Source organism: Haematobia irritans, chromosome 2 (assembly GCF_050003625.1).
Source record: "Haematobia irritans isolate KBUSLIRL chromosome 2, ASM5000362v1, whole genome shotgun sequence".
In the NCBI taxonomy this organism is placed as follows: domain Eukaryota; kingdom Metazoa; phylum Arthropoda; class Insecta; order Diptera; family Muscidae; genus Haematobia; species Haematobia irritans.
In genome coordinates, this window is record NC_134398.1 from 194268384 (window position 1) to 194286979 (window position 18596).

Genomic DNA, 18596 nt, shown 5'->3' on the forward strand with positions numbered 1-18596 from the left:
ATGTTCTATAGAATATAAAATTTCTACGACATTCTATAGAATTTCGACTAAAATTTTCTATAAAATATAAAATTTCGACGAAAGTTTTCTATAAAAAAAAATCGACGAAATTTTCTATTGAATATAAACATTTCGACAAAATTTTCTATAGCATATAAACTTTCGACAAAATTTTCCATAGAATATAAAATTTCGACGAAAAATTTTGAAATAAAATTTCTACAAAATTTTCTTAGAAATAAAATTTCAACGAAATTTTCTACATATATAAAATTTCTACGGAATTTTCTATAGAAATACAATTTGGACACATTTTCTATAGAAATAAAATTTTGACAAAATTTTCTATAGAAATAAAATTTCGACTAAATGTTATATAGAAATAAAATTTTGCGAAATTTTCTTAGAAATAAAATTTCGGCGAAATTTTCTGTAGAAATAACATTTTGACGAAATTTTCTATAGAGATAAAACTTTTATGATATTTTCTATAGAAATAAAATTTCGACGAAATTTTCTACACAAATAAAATGTCGACAAAATTTTCTATAGAATATAAAATTTCTACGAAATTTTCTATTGAATATAAAATTGCTACGAATTTTTTATAGAATATAAAAAAAAAATACTGTAGAATATAAAGTTTAGACGAAATTTTCTATAGAAATAAAATTTAGACGAAATTTTTTAATTTCATTGAAATTTTCTATAAGATATGAAATTACGACGAAATTTTCTATAGAAATAAAATTTCGATATTTTCTATAGAAAAAAATTTCGACGATATTTGCTATAGAAATAAAATTTCAACGAAATTTTTTATAGGATATAAAATTTCGACGAAATTTTCTATAGAAATAAAATGTCGGCCAAATATTCTACAGAAATAAAATTTCCAGGAAATTTTCTATGGCAATAAAATTTCGAGGAAATTTTCTATGGCAATAAAATTTCGACGAAATTTTCTATAGAAATAAAATTTCTACGATATGTTCTATAGAATAAAAATTTCTACGAAATTCTATGCAATACAAAATTTCGACGAAGTTTTCTATAAAAATAAAATTTCGGCAAAATTTTCTATAGAGTATAAACTTTCGACAAATTTTTCCATAGGATATAAAATTTCGACGAAAATTTCCTATAGAAATAAAATTTCGACAAAATATTCTATAGAAATAAATTTCGACGAAATTTTCTATAAAAATAAAATTTCGACGAAATTTGCTATAGAAATAAAATTTCAACGAAATTTTCTATAGAAATAAAATTTAAAAATTTTCTATAGAAATAAAATTTAAAAATTTTCTATAGAAATAAAATTTCGACGAAATTTTCTATAAAAATAAAATGTCGACAAAATTTTCTTTAGAATATAAAATTTCTACGAAATAGAATATAAAAAAAATACTATAGAATATAAAGTTTAGACGAAATTTTCTACAGAAAAAAAAATTTCGACGAAATTTTCTAAAGAAATAAAATTTAGAAGAAATTTTTCATAGAAATAAAATTTCGATGAAATTTTCTACAGAAAAAAAATTTCGACGATATTTGCTATAGAAATAAAATTTCAATGACATTTTTTTATAGGATATAAAATTTCGACGAAATTTTCTGTAGAAATAAAATTTCGATGATATTTTCTATAGAAAAAAATTTCGACGATATTTGCTATAGAAAAAAATTTCAACGAAATTTTCTATAGGATATAAAATTTCGACGAAATTTTCTATAGAAATAAAATGTCGACTAAATTTTCTACAGAAATAAAATTTCGAGGAAATTTTCTATGGCAATAAAATTTCGACGAAATTTTCTATAGAAATAAAATTTCGACATGTTCTATAGAATATAAAATTTCTACGAAATTCTATAGAATATAAAATTTCGGCAAAATTTTCTATAGAGTATAAACTTTCGACAAAATTTTCCATAGGATATAAAATTTCGACGAAAATTTCCTATAGAATATAAAATTTCGACGAAAATTTTCTATAGAAATAAAATTTTGACGAATTTTCTATAGAAATAAAATTTTGACAAATTTTCTATAGAAATAAAATTTCGACGAAATTTTCTATAAAATAAAATTTCGACGAAATTTTCTATAGAATAAAAAATTTCGAAGAAATTTTCTACAGAAATAAAATTTTCAATACAAATACGAAATTTTCTACGGAAAAAAATTTTGAAGAAATTTTCTAACGAAATATAATTTAGACGAAATTCTCTATAGAATATAACATTTCCACGAAATTGTCTATAGAGATACAATTTCGACGAAATTTTCTATAGAAATACAATTTCGACGAAATTTACATACGATCCTCGTATATAATAGCTTAAAATGTGTGACGTATTTAGATTGTTTTTATTTTTTGTTTTCCTTGATGTGGTGTCAAAAAGTTAACGTAACATAAAATTTCAGTCGATCTCAGTTTCATTCAGGACTTGTTTGACTTAGATATCTCTTTCCTCTTTTGTTTTGAAAAAAAAAAAGATATAATAACTACTACTGACGTCAAAGTGAGCAAGCAGCAAATTGTTTTGTTTAATTAAAATGTGTCTTGTAAACATGATATGAACGAGGGCGTTAAGAAGCCTTCATAGCATGCAAACTTCTCATTTAGTCGTTGGTGGTAATAGATTTAAATTTCATGTAAATAAAAAGTTTGTTATTGTTTATTCACGCTGACACTTGAAAATAAGTGTCTGTTACAATTTGGAGACAAACTATTTTAGATATTTGATACTAATTGACAGACATTAAAATGTGTGCTAAGAGATAGGAATTTAGAAACACTTATTGTTTTTAATTAAATTTACGGAAAATGAATGAAATGGAACATGTTAATGTGGAATGTTGAATGTTGAATATTTTTGGCATTTAATTTTATTAAATTCTCATTGTGAATTTAAATTGGGCCACTTGAGTATTGAAAATTCATATTACGAAAGGAGGCTATTAATAATACCGATTATTTTTCTGATTCAAGAACGTGATTGATTTGATCCAATTACTTGTTATACCCTCCACCATAGGATGGGGATATATTAACTTTGTCATTCCGTTTGTAACACATCGAAATAATGCTATAAGACCCCATAAAGTATATATATTCTGGGTCGTGGTGAAATTCTGAAATTCGTCCATCCGTCCGTCTGTTGAAATCACGCTAACTTCCGAACGAAACAAGCTATCGGCTTGAAACTTGGCACAAGTAGTTATTATTGATGTAGGTCGGATGGTATTGCAAATTGGCCATATCGGTATAGCCCCCATATAAACGAACCCCCAGATTTGGCTTGCGGATCCTCTAAGAGAAGCAAATATCATCCGATCCGGCTGAAATTTGGTACATGGTGTTAGTCCATAGTTATATATAGTTATATATAGCCCCCATATAAACCGATCCCCCGATTTAGCTTGCGGAGCCTCTAAGAGAAGCAAATTTCATCCGATCCGGCTGAAATTTGGTACATGGTGTAAGTATATGGTCTCTAACAGCCATGCAAAAATTTGTCGAAATCGGTCCATAATTATATATAGCCCCCATATAAACCGATCCCCAGATTTGACCTACGGAGTCCCTTGGAAGAACAAAATTCATCCGATTCGTTTGAAATTTGGTAAGTGATGTTAGTAGATGGTCTCTAACAACCATGCAGAAATTGGTCCATATCGGTTCATAATTATATATAGCCGTCATAGGTTAGTTTTCCAGGTCCGTCAGTAATCTGAAGCTATATGCCCCTAAAATTTGCTTACGCCTTACACAAAATGCAGGACACTCACACAAGAGGTGTTTTGTTGATTCCTTTTCCTCCGCATCATGACAGCTCATACAATAGTCATTATAAAGGGTGGTTAAATTGTAAGGGCCGATGTTGAATGTGAATCACACCTAAACGCCAAGTTTTTTCCGAATTTTATTTGACATTTCTCTATTTCAGACTTACTCAATTTGAACCATGGACGTCGTGAATGGGCAGAATGGTTCCAAGAAATGGCAACAGTGGATGATCAATTTTCGAAGAAAATCATCTTCAGTGATGAGGCACATTTTCACCTCAGTGGATTCGTCAATAAACAGAATTGCCGCATTTGGGCGAATGAGAATCCAAGAGTGATTGTCGAAAAACCAATGCACCCGCAAAGAGTGACTGTTTGGTGCGGTTTATGGGCTGGCGGCATCATCGGGCCGTATTTTTTCCAAAATGAGGCCGGTCAGGCAGTTACTGTGAATGGTGTTCGCTATCGTGAGATGATAACGAATTTTTTATGGACCGAATTGGATGATATGGATGTGGACGATATGTGGTTTCAACAGGTCGGTGCCAATTGCCACACGGCTAACGAAACAATGGCTCTTTTGCGCAACAAATTCAATGGCCGTGTTATCTCCCTTTACTTCGCACCAATAGTTTTTGCAAAATCGCCTATCAGGCAGCGACCCGTTATAGCAGATATCAGGAGTGATATCTGGCGTCTCGAGAACACTAGCATATCTAGCGTGCGGTTTAAGTTTAAATGGGGCCATATTTTCTTGGTGTCGTTACAACCCTTGCAATTCTCCCATCGAACATTTTCCATCATGACAGCCTTCTCACGCAGTAAGAGCTTGCAGGTAGCCAGAGGCATACCAACAGATTCTAGTTCCCCTGGAATATGTAAGGTAGTTCCTATCCTTGCTAGCTCATCTGCTTCGCAGTTCCCCGGTATGTTCCTATGGCCAGACACCCATATTAGGTGAATATTGTGCTGCTCAGCCATCTCATTGAGAGATTTGCGGCAGTCGATCATAGCCGTCATATAAACCGATCCCCAGATTTGACATCCGGTGCCTTTTGGAGAAGAAAAATTCATCCAATCTGATTGAAATTTAGTACGTGGTGTTAGTATATGGTCTCTAACAACCATTCATATCAGTCCATAATTATATATAGCCACCATATAAACCGAACCCGAGATTTGGTTTTGGAGCCCCTTGGAGGAGCAACTTTCATCCGAGTCAGTTGAAATTTGGTACATTGTTGTAGTATATGGCCGTTAACAACCATGCCTAACTAGGTCCATATCGGTCTATAGTTATATATAGCCCTCAGATAAATCGATCACCAATCACACAAAAATTGGTCCATATGAAGTTCATAATTGTAATAGGACCCATATAGGTTAGGTTAGGTTAGGTGGCAGCCCGATGTATCAGGCTCACTTAGACTATTCAGTCCATTGTGATACCACATTGGTGAACTTCTCTCTTATCACTAAGTGCTGACCTCCTTTTTATAGCCGAGTCCGAACGGCGTCCCACATTGCAGTGAACCCACTTAGAGAAGCTTTGAAACCCTCAGAAATGTCACCAGCATTGCTGAGGTGGGATAATCCACCGCTGAAAAACTTTTTGGTGTTCGGTCGAAGCAGGAATCGAACCCACGACCTTGTGTATGCAAGGCGGGCATGCTAACCAGCGACCCCCATATTTCAATTCTGGCTCTCTAAGTACCGTGCAAAAGTCCATATCGATTCGTAATTAATTGTAGACTATATATACCTTTTTTGTCTAATATATACCACGTATGGACTAACTCACAATTTAGAAAACGATGTTAAGAAGTTTTAAGATACCTTGCCATCGGTAAGTAAAGGGTGATTTGTTAAGAGCTTGATAACTTTAAAAAAAAAAAAACGCATAAAATTTGCAAAATCTCATCGGTTCTTTATTTGAAACGTTAGATTGGTCCATGACATTTACTTTTTGAAGATAATTTCATTTAAATGTTGACCGCGGCTGCGTCTTAGGTGGTCCATTCGGAAAGTCCAATTTTGGGCAACTTTTTCGAGCATTTCGGCCGGAATAGCCCGAATTTCTTCGGAAATGTTGTCTTCCAAAGCTGGAATAGTTGCTGGCTTATTTCTGTAGACTTTAAACTTGACGTAGCCCCACAAAAAATAGTCTAAAGGCGTCAAATCGCATGATCTTGGTGGCCAACTTACCGGTCCATTTCTTGAGATGAATTGTTCTCCGAAGTTTTCCCTCAAAATGGCCATAGAATCGCGAGCTGTGTGGCATGTAGCGCCATCTTGTTGAAACCACATGTCAACCAAGTTCAGTTCTTCCATTTTTGGCAACAAAAAGTTTGTTAGCATCGAACGATAGCTATCGCCATTCACCGTAACGTTGCGTCCAACAGCATCTTTGAAAAAATACGGTCCAATGATTCCACCAGCGTACAAACCACACCAAACAGTGCATTTTTCGGGATGCATGGGCAGTTCTTGAACGGCTTCTGGTTGCTCTTCACTCCAAATGCGGCAATTTTGCTTATTTACGTAGCCATTCAACCAGAAATGAGCCTCATCGCTGAACAAAATTTGTCGATAAAAAAGCGGATTTTCTGCCACTGATATTGGTAATAAAATTCAATGATTTGCAAGCGTTGCTCGTTAGTAAGTCTATTCATGATGAAATGTCAAAGCATACTGAGCATCTTTCTCTTTGACACCATGTCTGAAATCCCACGTGATCTGTCAAATACTAATGCATGAAAATCCTAACCTCAAAAGAATCACCCTTTATTACCACAATCCAAGTAATTACATTGTGGATGACAGTCTTACCCAGATTGACTAAAACCTTTTTGTAAAACGATTTAGTTGCACTTAACATTAAATAAAATATTTGCTTAATTTCCACGATGCCTTGTAACAACCAAAATTCATGTAAATCGTTAACAAAATAATGAATTTATGACCATGGAAAATTAAAAAAAAAACTTTATTATTATTGTGGATTTTGCTGACACACTGCAGAATATCATAAACTTTAGTCGAAAATTTATTTCAAGTCAAAGGGATTTGGTTGTAGCTTACGAAGGTATCGCCAGCAAATATAATAAAACAAACAAAAATTTACTGATTCCAACTACGATAGCTTCAAAAGTATGCAACATTCCATTTGGGTATTTGATGTGGTTTGGGAGGTCACGTTCTAGCCATGTGTTGCTGCTGTTAGTCCAAGCATATAGAGAGATGGTGGCCAAAAAAATGAAAGTTTATTGCCATAGTATGGCATATATTTCTGTTGTCCAAATGTAAATGGCTGTTTGTAATTTAAGGTACCTGGGATTACTTAGTTTCGCCTGAGAGAGAGAGAGAGTAACGTGATTAAAATTTTAAAATTTTAGTTTTTGAAACTTTTGTTTTATTATGTATGTTTTTAGTGGTTACTGATATACAGGAGAAATAAAGTGGAGTGATGAAATGGGGGAGATGGATTTATGTTCTATGAAAAAAAAATTGATCGATAAGCGAGTTATTTTAACATTTAAAACGTTATAGATGTAAAAGGTGGCTGATATGCATTGTATCATTTCGAGACAGCTTATCTGAGAGCTAACAGATTTATTCAACACTGAAAAATATATTGTCGGGAGGCCAAAGATTTCATGTCGCTAAAATACGAATCCGAATTTTGCTTAGCATATAAGACGCATTTATCTGATTTGTTCTTTTTCCTAAAATGAAAGAAAATATCGTGAACTTGGCTTTAATAATTCTGAAAAATTGTTCAAAAATAATGAAATCATCATTAAATTTGTTGGCTGTTTGATTCTTGATTACAAAGCAAAAAATCATTGAAAAATAGGAATTTTTTTTTTTTCAACAATTAATTTGAAAACCCATTTTACTTGAAACAAAGCATAATTTCTAATTGTTGTGGAAATTTGTATAAACTCAAGAGTCTAATAGCAAAATCTTGGGAACCGGGCATAGTTTTTTTAGTGCAGTGACAGTTAATTTTATTGTTTGCATGCTTACAAAAGTATTTTGATCTATTGCATTTAAATAAAATTACTCGTGATGGAATTTAAGTGTGATAACAGGTTGGCTGATAAGTACTCGGTCTAATAAAGAAAAACGCATTTTTTTTGTCAAAATTCGTTTTTATTATTCAACATAGTTCCCTTCAAGAGCGATACAACGATTATAACGACCTTCCAATTTTTTGATACCATTTTGGTAGTACTCCTTCGGTTTTGCCTCAAAATAGGCCTCAGTTTCGGCGACCACCTCTTCATTGCAGCCAAATTTTTCCCTGCGAGCTTCCTTTTGAGGTCTGAGAACAAGAAAAAGTCGCTGGGGGCCAGATCTGGAGAATACGGTGGGTGGGGAAGCAACTCGAAGGGTTCAATTCATGAATTTTTGCCATCGTTCTCAATGACTTGTGGCACGGTGCGTTGTCTTGGTGGAACAACACTTTTTTCTTCTTCATATGGGGCCGTTTTGCCGCGATTTCGACCTTCAAACGCTCCAATAACGCCATCTAATAGTCACTGTTGATGGTTTTTCCCTTCTCAAGATAATCGATAAAAAATATTCCATTCGCATCCAAAAAAACAGAGGTCATTACTTTGCCAGCGGATTTTTGAGTCTTTCCACGCTTCGGAGACGGTTCACCGGTCGCTGTCCACTCAGCCGACTGTCGATTGGACTCAGGAGTGTAGTGATGGAGCCATGTTTCAACCATTGTCACATATCGACGGAAAAACTCGGGTGTATTACGAGTTAACAGCTGCAAACACCGCTCAGAATCATCAACACGTTGTTATTTTTGGTCAAATGTGAGCTCGCGCGGCACCCATTTTGCACAGAGCTTCCGCATATCCAAATATTGATGAATGAGATGACCAACCTCTGGCCTCTGCTATCTCGGTCAACTTCATTTTACGGTCATTCAAAATCATTTTGTGGATTTTTTTGATGTTTTCGTAGGTAACCACCTTTTTCGAGCGTCCACTGCGTTCACCGTCCTCCATGCTCATTTCACCACGCTTGATTTTTGAATACCAATCAATTATTGTTGATTTCCCTGGGCAGAGTCCGGAAACTCATTATCAAGCCAAGTTTTTGCTTCCAACGTATTTTTTCCCTTCAGAAAACAGTATTTTATCACAACACGAAATTCCTCTTTTTCCATTTTTTTTTCACAATAACAAAAGTTGCTTCACAAAAGACGCTCTATATCACAAACTAATTGACTTACAGACGTCAAATTTTGACACGAATCATTTGAAGGTTGGTACTATATAAAAATAATATGAATTTAATACTAGTGACGCCATCTATGTGTCAGACCGGGGACTTATAAGCCAACCTGTTAGTGTGACTGCTTTATACACGCTCAAAAAAATCGCTTCTGTAACATATACCCCAAACACTTTTTGTTCTCAAGCATATATATTTTCAGGATTGGTTCAAAGAAAATATTGTTTGTATTCTTCAAACATATTATGTTTCACCTTAGGGCATACACTTGTAGAAAAAAAATTTAATGAAATTTTCTTTGTGTGGATATATTTTTGAGGCGTCAATTGGTTACTTCCATTACTTTACTTGCAGCACACTCTCTAGTAGAGGTGTGCGCGTGACACGAAATTCTCGTGACACGCGTTATTCACGCGTGAATCACGTGAGTCGTGAACAAAATCTAAAGCAACTTTCGTGAATGTGCGTGAATGGGACTACAACAAATATGTCGTGCGTGAGCGTGCGTGAGAATTAAAATCGGTTCGTGAATGTGCGTAAATAAAATTTCTGCAAAATCACGCTCACGAAAATAATCAAGGTTTAATTCACGCTCGTATGTTAACTGAAATTAATTTAGCTCTCGAATTGTATTCTATATTTACCTTTGCTGATATCCATTTGGAAAATATCGTGAGTCTCGTGAATTTGTCGTGAATCACGTGAATTGTGCGTGAACGTGAGTCTTTAAAAGTAATTCGTGAGTGAGCGTGCGTGAGTACTGGGTTTCATTTCGTGAATGTGCGTGAGTGGGATTGTCTCCACACGTATCGTGCGTGAGCGTGCGTGAATAAATATTTTGCTTCATGAATGTGCGTGAGTGTGAGAGAAATTTCAGACACGCGCACACCTCTACTCTCTAGGTCTCTCTTTCTAAACACTTATTTGTTTATAGGCTATTTCTAAATCAATATATGTTTGCATTTAAGCATATACGTCCCAAACATGTTATGCTAGTTTATGAACATTATATGCTTGCACTTAAAAATATTGTGTTAAAACATTTGAGTTCCAAACATATAATTTTTTACACTCAAACATATGAAAAACAGTCTTTTTCGTCCGTGTAGGATCTGTTACATAAATTGGTTAAATAAATACAATTTTTAATTAGTTAAAAAAAATGAATTGATGACAGCTTTGATGATATTATCATATTCGTGATTAAATCTGTTTCAACTAAAAACTAATTCGATGAACTAATTTCATGATTGAAGTTAAAAAAAAAAATATTTTCTCTATTTGGGTAAGTAAGTCCATTCCTTTCCTAACAACTTCCACCATTTGTCAACGCTTTGAGATTGTAAAAATAAAAGCAACATTTCGTATTGTTGTCACAAGAGTACTCACTGCTCAAGTGGTTACTACATTTCTCTAACATTCAATGTCATCTTGAATGAAGATAACAAACAACAACCAGGCCAAAACTGAACTATCGCAACGCGTTTCACATCTCGTGGATGCATATATGCATGGATTGTGGTTTGTTTAGTTGCTGATTGGAGCGATGACAATGCACTTCGTATTACCTTAAATGAAGACGACGCACATGGCCAAAAGATGGCTGATGGCGGTGAATGAATGGAAGATATAAGATCTTATGGTGTCGTCACACCAACATACGAGTACTATGTACACATAATTGTTAATTACGTGTCTTATTTTGGACTATTTTTAAACTGTAGTTATGTAATTGACAAAACTCCATTGTTAAATCCAGCACAGCAAAAAAAATGTCAACAATATTTTTCATTTCAAAACTTGAGGGAATTTTGGAAACATATTTAATTAAAAAACAAGTAAGGAAAGTCTAAAGTCGGGCGGGGCCGACTATATTATACCCTGCACCACTTTGTAGATCTAAATTTTCGATACCATATCACATCCGTCAAATGTGTTGGGGGCTATCACATATATAGAGGTTTGTCCCAAATACATACATTTAAATATCACTCGATCTGGACAGAATTTGATAGACTTCTACAAAATCTAACATATAGACTCAAAATTTAAGTCGGCTAATGCACTAGGGTGGAACACAATGTTAGTAAAAAAACAAGTAAGGAAAGTCTAAAGGTGGGCGGGGCCGACTATATTATACCCTGCACCACTTTGTAGATCTAAATTTTCGATACCATATAACATCCGTCAAATGTGTTGGGGTTTGTCCCAAATACATACATTTAAATATCACTCGATCTGGACAGAATTTGATAAACTTCTACAAAATCTATAGACTCAAATTTTAAGTCGGCTAATGCACTAGGGTGGAACACAATGTTAGTAAAAAAAATATGGGAAACATTTAAATCTGAAGCAATTTTAAGGAAAATTCGCAAAAGTTTATTTATGATTTATCGCTCGATATACATGTATTCGAAGTTTAGGAAAATTAGAGTCATTTTTACAACTTTTCGACTAAGCAGTGGAAAATGTTGGTATTTTGACCATTTTTGTCGAAATCAGAAAAACATATATATGGGAGCTATATCTAAATCTAAACCGATTTCAATTAAATTTAGCACGCATAGCTACAATGCTAAATCTACTCCCTGTGCAAAATTTCAACCAAATTGGGCCAAAACGCTGGCTTTTAGGACCATATTAGTCCATATCGGGCGAAAGTTATATATGGGAGCTATATCTAAATCTGAACCGATTTCAATTAAATTTTGCACACTTGACTATACTACTAATTGTACTCCTAGTGCAAAATTTCAACCAAATGCGGCCAAAAATCTGGCTTCTGGGGCCATATAAGTCCATATCGGGTGAAAGATATATATGGGAGCTATATCTAAATCTGAATCGATTTCATCCAAATTTAGCACGCATAGCTACAATGCTAAATCTACTCCCTCTGCAAAATTTCAACCAAATTGGGCCAAAACGCTGACTTTTAGGACCATATTAGTCCATATCGGGCGAAAGATATATATGGGAGCTATATCTAAATCTGAACCGATTTCAATCAAATTTTGCACACTTGACTATACTACTAATTGTACTCCTAGTGCAAAATTTCAACGAAATGCGGCCAAAAATCTGGCTTCTGGGGCCATATAAGTCCATATCGGGCGAAAGATATATGTGGGAGCTATATCTAAATCTGAACCGATTTCACTCAAATTTTGCACACTTCACTATACGACTAAGTGTTATGTTTGTACAAAATTTCAAGCAAATCGGTATAAAACTCTGCTGCTGGGTCCATATTAGTGCATATCGGGTGAAAGATATATATGGGAGCTATATCTAAATCTGAACCGATTTCTTCCAAAATCAATAGGGCTCTATTCTGACCCAAATTAGGAACATGTGCCAAATTTGACGGCGATTGGACTTAAATTGCGACTTAGACTTTGATCACAAAAATGTGTTCACAGACAGACGGACGGATGGACGGACATGGTTATATCGACTCAGGGACCCACCCTGAGCATTATTGCCAAAGACACCATGTGTGTATCTCGTCTCCTTCTGGGTGTTACAAACATATGTACTAACTTATAATACCCTGTTCCACAGTGTGGTGCAGGGTATAATGAAATGAATAAGTTATATTTTAATTTACTTATATTTTGACAAAATTGTTCCCGATTCTAGTCTAAATTTTTTATCATAAATATCCGTCTATTTACTCTAATAAGAAGTATTGTGCCACTATTTCAATGAGTTAAAAACGAAATACCAAATTGTTTATACCTCGATACCATAAGCCATTTTTGAGAATGTAGAATCAAGTATTTGATTTTCTTGTTATATTCGGGCATCTAACATATTAATCATATTAATAATATACCGGGTTTATTATTATACTGAACAGATTTTGAAAATCTACACCAATATCTGAAAATTTCCCATCACATCTCTAAGGTAACAACTCAAACATTTCGTTCCCATTCCTTAAGAAAAATCCCCAATTTAGGGTAAATTCCCAGTAATGGCAACACTTATTTCTCTCTGAGGGTATAATAACAGTTCCTTTATTATTTTTTCATATTGCGGTTGATAGGTCAACTATATGGAAATCGGAAACAATTTTGTTAAATTAGATGGGATTTGTCCTTGCGAGTACACAATGCCTTGTTCTAAATTTCATTCCGTTTGTGCATAGAAAGCCACTTGTATTTTAATTTCAAAAATACTTGGACTGACGGATAGACCGATATACTATATGCTAATTGGCCCCGTATTGTAGTACAAGGAACTCACACATATCACACCTACATGTTCTTTGTGTGTAGCACAAAAATGAAACTTAAGCCGATTTAGAAATATTTTTCACTCAATTCAACTCAAAATACACAACAAATGAAAACCTCATACCTACATAACTCAATGCAATGCAAAGTTGGCCAAACAAAAGTGCATTTCAAGAACTATGTCAAGAATTTTATTTTCATTCATATTTTATCGTAAAAAATGGTTTTATTTTTTTTTTTTGTTTTCTTCCTTTTGAGATATTAATATCGCTGGTCATGACTAAGTTCTCGCGCACCGTTTTTGAAATGAGAAAGTTGTTCGTACACAGAAAAAATACCATCAATATGTTTTCAATAGAAATTTTACTTGAATTAAAAAACAAAACAGAAATTGAGTTTATAAAAGAATTTTTAAAAATCAATTACCAACATTAGAAACGAAATTTTACAAAAATTTCTTATAGAAATGAAATTTTGCAAAAAATTCCTATAGATATTAAATTTTCCAATAATTTCCTATTGAAATGAAAATTTTACAAAAATTTCTATAGAAATGAAATTTTACAAAACTATAGAAATGAGATGTTTTAAAAAATTTCTTGTATATAAATACAATTTTGCAAAAATTTCCTATAAAATGAAATATTGGAGAAATTTCCTATAAAAATGATATTTTGAGAAAATTTTCTACAGAAATTAAAAATTTAAACAAGTATATACAGCACTAAGTTCGGCCGGGCCGAATCTTAAATACCCACCACCATGAACCAAATATTAGGGTTTCCTTTGAAATTTCGGGAGGGCTTGAGGACTTGAGGACACTTCCCGAAGATACATTTAAAGATTTCACCTATGAGGACTATATCAGATTCTGGATTTATAAGAACCATTTTTGTTTGAGTTTTAGAGGAATCATTAACATCTCTTGTAAATGTGCCAGAAAATTATAAAATAACGTCTTGATTTGAAATCTTAAATCTGTAGAAGTAAAATCTGGAAATTTTACATTGAGTTTCAAGCAATTTTCATGATCAGTGCGCCTTCTACACCCTCAAGAAGTGAAGTCGGTCTATATGGAGGCATTACCAAATGGACCGATAAAAACTGAATCCGATACAAGTTTTTGTGAGCCTAAAATACCAGAATATTTACAATTTCAGGCAAATCAGATAAAAACTACGGTTTCTAGAAATCCAAGGAGTTAAATCGGCAGATCGTTCTTATGGGGGCTATACTAAAATATGGACCGATACTCACCGTTTTTGGCACACCTCTTTATGACCCGCAAATACCTCTAGATTTCCAATTTCAGGCAAATAGGATAAAAACTTCGGATTCTAGAAACCCAAGAAGTAAAATCGGGAAATCGGTCTACATGGGGGCTATACCAAAATATTGACCGATCCTCACCATTTTCGGCAAACCTCTTTGTGGTCCTAAAATAACTCTAGATTTCCAATTTCATACAATTTGGATAAAAACTACGGTTTCTATAAGCCCAAGACCCCAAATCGGGAGGTCGTTTTATATGGGGACCATACCAAAACATGGACCGATACTCACAATTTGTGGCACACGTATTTGGGGTCCTACAATACCTCTAGATTTCCAATTTCAGGTAAATTGAATAAAAACTGCGGTTTCTATAAGCCCAAGAAGTAAAATCGGGAGATCGGTCTTTATGGGGGCTATACCAAAATATGGACCGATACTCACAATTTTTGGCACACGTATTTGTGGTCCTACAATACCTCTAGGTTTCCAATTTCAGGTAAATTGAATAAAAACTGCGGTTTCTATAAGCCCAAGAAGTAAAATCGGGAGATCGGTCTATATGGGGGCTATACCAAACTATGGACCGATACTCACCATTTTTGGCACACCTCTTTATGATCATAAAATACCTCTAGATTTCAAATTTCAGGCAAATTGGATAAAAACTTCGATTTCTATAAGCCCAAGACCTCAAATCGGGAGGTCGGTTTATATGGGGACTATATCAAAACCTGGACCGATATAGCCCATCTTCGAACTTGACCTGCCTGCAGACAAAAGACGAGTTTGTGCAAAAATTCAGCACGATTGCTTCATTATTGAAGACTGTAGCGTGATTACAACAGACAGACAGACAGACAGACGGACAGACGGACATCGTTATATCGTCTTAGAATTTCTCCCTGATCAAGAATATATATACTTTATATAGTCGGAAATCGATATTTCGATGTGTTACAAACGGAATGACAAACTTATTATACCCCCTTCACCATTTTATGGTGGTGGGTATAAAAATTTCCTATAGAAATGAATTTGTTCAAAAATTTCCTATAACAGGTTGGCTGATACGACCCCGGTCTGACACATAGATGGCGTCGCTAGTATTAAATGCATATTATTTTTATATAGTACCAACCTTCAAATGATTCGTGTCAAAATTTGACGTCTGTAAGTCAATTAGTTTGTGAGATAGAGCGTCTTTTGTGAATCAACTTTTATTATTGTGAAAAAAAAATGGAAAAAAGGAATTTCGTGTTTTGATAAAATACTGTTTTCTGAAGGGAAAAAATACGGTGGAAGGAAAAACTCGGCTTGATAATGAGTTTCCGGACTCTGCCCCAGGGAAATCAACAATAATTAATTGGTATGCAAACTTCAAGCGTGGTGAAATGAGCACGGAGGACGGTGAACGCAGTGGACGCCCGAAAGACGTGGTTACCAACGAAAACATCAAAAAAATCCACAAAATGATTTTGAATTACCGTAAAATGAAGTTGATCTAGATAGCAGAGGCTTTAAAGATATCAAAGGAACGTGTTGGTCATATCATTAATCAATATTTGGATATGCGGAAGTTCTGTGCAAAATGGGTGCCGCGCTAGCTGATGGCTCCATCACTACACTCCTGAGTCCAATCGACAGTCGGCAGAGTGGACAGCGACCGGTGAACCGTCTCCGAAGCGTGGAAAGACTCAAAAGACCGCTGGCAAAGTAATGGCCTCTGTTTTTTGGGATGCGCATGGAACAATTTTTATCGATTATCTTGAGAAGGGAAAAAACCATCAACAGTGACCATTATATGGCGTTATTGGAACGTTTGAAGGTCGAAATCGCGGCAGCACGGCCCCATATGAAGAAGAAAAAAAGTGTTGTTCCACCAAGACAACGCACCGTGCCACAAGTCATTGAGAACGATGGCAAAAATTCATGAATTGGGCTTCGAATTGCTTCCCCACCCACCATATTCTCCAGATCTGGCCCCCAGAGACTTTTTCTTGTTCTCAGACCTCAAAAGGATGCTTGCAGGGAAAAAATTTGGTTGCAATGAAGAGGTGATCACCGAAACTGAGGCCTATTTTGAGGCAAAACCGAAGGAGTACTACCAAAATGGTATCAAAAAATTGGAAGGTCGTTATAATCGTTGTATCGCTCTTGAAGGGAACTATGTTGTATAATAAAAAAGAATTTTGACAAAAAATGTGTTTTTCTTTATTAGACCGGGGAGCCAACCTGTTATATGATTAAATAACGCCTTGATATGAAATCTGTTGATTTTTTCCGCCATTATTTAAATGGATACGATGAGTAAAATCTGGAAATTATTCTTTCAGTTTCAAGCCATTTTCATGATCAGTGCGCTTGTTATACCCTGAAAGAAGTGTTTTCTTTTCTGAGGAAAGAAATTTTAGACAAGCAAAGTTTTCTTTTGACACAAATTTTATAGACAATCGTTGAATCGCTTATCAAAAATCGGATTAGTTTGCTCTAAACGAAAATACTTTATACGAAAGGGGAATTTCGTTTGTCTAAAATTTCATTCCGGAGGAAAATATTTTTTTTTGGGTGTACCCTCAAGAAGTTAAATCGGTCTATATCGATACCTTACCAAACGAAACGGTAAAAATAAATGCGATACAGTTTTTTGAGGGTCTAAAATTCCAATATATTTAAATTTTTGTGCAACTCGGATAAAAACTACGGTTTCTAGAAGCCCAAAGAGTTAAATCTGGAGATCGGTCTATGTGGAGGCTATACTAAATAATGGGTCGACACACACCATATTCGTCTAACCTATTTGTGTTCAGCCGGATTCCATAAATCCTAGAAATAAATTCGGGAGTATTGGCCCATGTTTTGGGGGCTATACCAAAACATGGACCAATACTCCCCAACTCTTAATGTTCCTCAAATACCTCTAGAATTCTACTTTCAGACGAATTGGGTGAAAACTACGACTTCTAGAAGCCCAAGAAGTAGAATCGGGAGATCAGTCTATATAGGGGCTATACCAAAACATGGACTGATACGGACCATTTTCGACACACCTCTTTATGGTCATAAAATACCTCTAGATTTCTAATTTCCGGCAAATTGGATAAAAACTACGGATTCTAGAAGCCCTAGAAATAAAGTCGAGAGATAGGTCTATATGGGGGCTATACCACAACATGGAACGATAGGCACCATTTGCGACACACCTATTTGTGATTTTAAAATACCCCTAGATTTCCAATATCAAGCAAATCGGCCAAACAATTGACCGATACGCCTCAACACTTATTTGTGGTCCCAAAAAACCTCTAGATTTCCAATTACAGGCAAATCGAATAAATACAGTTTCAAGAATCACAAGAAGCAAAATCGAGAGATCGGTCTATATGGGGGCTATACCAAACCATGGATCTATGGGCACCATTTTCGGCACACCTTTTTATGGTCCTCAAGTACCTCTAGATTTTCAATTTCAGGCAAATTGGATAAAAACTACGGTTTTCAGGATTATAGCGCCATTATTGAAGGCTGTAGAGTGATTACAACAGACCGACCGACAGTCGGACATGCTATATCGTCTTGGACTTTCTTCCTGATATTCTTTATATAGTATATACTTTATATAGTCGGAAATCGATATTACGATGTGTTACACGCGGAATGACAAACTTATTATACCCCCATCACCATTCTATGGTGGTGGGTATAAAAATCAATTGCCAACCAATTAGAAACGAAATTTTTCCAAAAATTTCTTATATTTGCGAAAATTTCCTATAAAAATGAAATTGTGCAAAAATTTCCTATAGAAATGAAATTTTGCAAAAATTTCCTGTAGAAATAAAAATTTTCAAACATTTCTTATTGAAAAGAAAATTTTCACAAATTTCCAATAGAAATGAAATATTTTAAAAAGTACTATAGAAATGAAATTTAAAACTATATTTTTATATATTTTTAATTTCACAAAGAAATGAAATTTTTCCAAAATTTCTTATAGAAAATTTTTCCAAAATTTCTTATAGAAAAAA

General features: G+C 34.4%; 1 protein-coding gene across 1 annotated transcript in view; it reads right to left on the reverse strand.

The window, feature by feature from the left end:
• The window catches only part of drongo (Arf GTPase activating protein drongo), a 293055-nt gene that overhangs the window by 29452 nt on the left and 245007 nt on the right, over nucleotides 1–18596 (reverse strand).